Source organism: Pinus tabuliformis, chromosome 5_1 (assembly GCF_031772625.1).
Source record: "Pinus tabuliformis cultivar Carrire ecotype Pingquan chromosome 5_1, CPIR1, whole genome shotgun sequence".
In the NCBI taxonomy this organism is placed as follows: Eukaryota; Viridiplantae; Streptophyta; class Pinopsida; order Pinales; family Pinaceae; genus Pinus; species Pinus tabuliformis.
The window spans coordinates 525,963,858-525,966,270 of record NC_142305.1 but is presented as its reverse complement, the minus strand read 5'-3'; the positions used below and the strand labels follow the sequence as shown (position 1 = coordinate 525,966,270).

General features: G+C 46.7%; 1 non-coding gene across 1 annotated transcript; it reads right to left on the bottom strand.

The window, feature by feature from the left end:
- Positions 1 to 1,845: 1,845 nt before the first annotated feature.
- On the bottom strand, positions 1,846 to 1,919 carry TRNAD-GUC (transfer RNA aspartic acid (anticodon GUC)). The gene has a single exon. It is a non-coding gene; the product is annotated as a tRNA-Asp (tRNA).
- Positions 1,920 to 2,413: the final 494 nt, after the last annotated feature.

Below are 2,413 nucleotides of genomic sequence, written 5' to 3'. Positions count from 1 at the left end.
TAAGGCATGCGGTACGTGGGCATTCGAAATGTAGAATGGGTCCCGTGATGAATCCCAACCGAGTAAGCTAGGTGATAGAACTAAGCGATGACTAGCGGAGGGATTATAGGTATGGATGACTACGCGGGTTAACTACAGAAGGGGAGGTTGGGGTGCAGATGCGGGGTGCGTGGGCTGAGCATCTCAACTAAGCCAGGTATGGGTGGGCATAAGTGAAGTAGAAGGTGGGATGCTCCCGAATGGGAAAAGGTTGAATGCGGCGGGGGATGGGAAATACCATGCACGTGCTAAGGACAGCCCAATCCATCACCAGGCATACATACATATTTCTCCCACCCCAGCTGGGGTAGCAAATCCAGTGGGAACATCTTCCGATTGAATGAACAAGGTTTACGATTCTGCCCCGTCCCCACTAACCAATATAGACCACAGAACAAATCTCACGTTTACTGGTCCACACGACTTCGGGCAAATAGAGCAGCTATAGCGGTATAACTCGGATCTAACGGAATCAGTTTGGGGGTGATGAGTGGGTGAAATGTAAAGCTACGGACGTATATGAGACTTCTATACATAGTTTATGGGACCCTTTAGCGGTGATTCTCGATCCCGCCCGTCATCTTGAATTGAAAGCCAGCCCCCACTCACTCGAAAACCAGGAATGACCGCTAAGCCACCGAAGACGGAAGAGTTGCTATTTTGGTTTGTGCGGAATTGAAGTAACCCGAGCAATCAATGAGTTAGTGTTGGGAGGGAGGGGAGGAAGATAGAATAGGAGCAGCAACCACGAATGCCTTGTTCGCAAGCAGAACCAGAGAGATACGTTATGTGCTATAGTTCGGTGATGTACTGCTTCCGGGATCACTAAAGGTAATTCCTTATTACCGTTAGCAGAATCTTGTGAGTGAAGGAGGATTGGATTGAGCAACCCATCTTTCTTCGGGAGTTACCTATCTTTCTTAAGGTCTTTTTTTTGCCCAATCTGAGTCTTGATACGCCTCGGAAGGGAGGGGGAAAGAATGGCTTGATTCTCTAACAAACATTTAAGGTTAGTAAGGCCGCTCTATTGCTAAATAGAGGATTCTGGTCAAGAGATCGCTGGATGGAAGGCTTCCAGAAGAGATTCTCTTTGAATGTGAAGGTGAGCAGTGATCTCAGATCTTGGATTACGAAAAGCTTCCATTTAGATGTAATTACTGCAAGATTCACGGTCATTTGATCCGGGAATGCCCGTCTAGGGCTAAGGTCACCCTAAAGAGGAAAAGCCCTAGTGTTGCTTCTCCTTCCACATTGGATCGACAAGTTTATGGTCCCTCTCGATCTGATTGCATGGGTATGGATGCAAAGGTTAGTGTGGGCAAGAATCTTCCTGCAGCAGAATCACCAGAGTTGGATCCAAGGGTTAGTGTGGGCAAGAATCTTCCTGCAGCAAATTCGCCAGATCCAGATCTAAGGGTTGAGAGTAGAGTGGAGGATTTGGAGGAACCTTGTTCTCTGAAGAACAAGCGGCTTCGCACCTTGTGTAACTGCTCAAAAGGATATGCTTCTGTTTATCAGATCGGGGATAAGGATTGCAGGGACGGAGTCACTCACTATTCATATGGTAAGGGTGCGTAAGCACGCTTGACTGTCCAGGAGAGGGTTTTACAGCCCTCTACTTCTCTAATATATATATATAAGGAAGGGGCAATAAATGAGAAGGGTGAATCAGGATCATATCTGTCTGTTATATAAGGGTTGGTTAGGATCATATCTGTAGGTAGGGATCGAGGAGCCTAGCCTACAGGCAGGCCGACCAAAGGGAAGGGAGAAGCTCGCAACCTTATTCATGCCACTTGGCATGATCGGGGAAAACGGGGTTCGAACCCGCGACTTCTGGCGTGACAGACCAGCACTCTAACCGACTGAGCTATTTCCCCCTTCCAGATTCGGCCCCCCACCCAATAAGTAACTCAAGGTCGAAGGTTTCAAGCTACGCATCCTAGTAGCAAACGCCGGAGACCTACCTCGCGTAGAAGTACTTTGGGCGGCGTTTTTGAACTAAACAAGACACTTCGCGTTTCCACCCTCGCCCTCTTAATTACTTATTGGTTAGTGGGGGTATTTAGAGCGGCTCGTTTGCTCCTCGCCCCTATTAGGACGTCCCTGGGGCCCTTTTATTACTTAGTGGGGGCTGCTGGTCATGAATTATATACGTAATTACGCTTTAGCGAACAATGTTGCTATGGGCATATGTCATTATGCATTTCTGATTCTTTTCTTCGACAATGCTGCTATGGGCATATGTCATTACTTACGCTTTAGGCTCTCATAATCGATCCATACCTAATATCGTATACAAAGAGATATCTCATTATATATGTCATTATGCTTTTTCACTTTTCTTCCAGTCATGAATTATATATGTCATTAT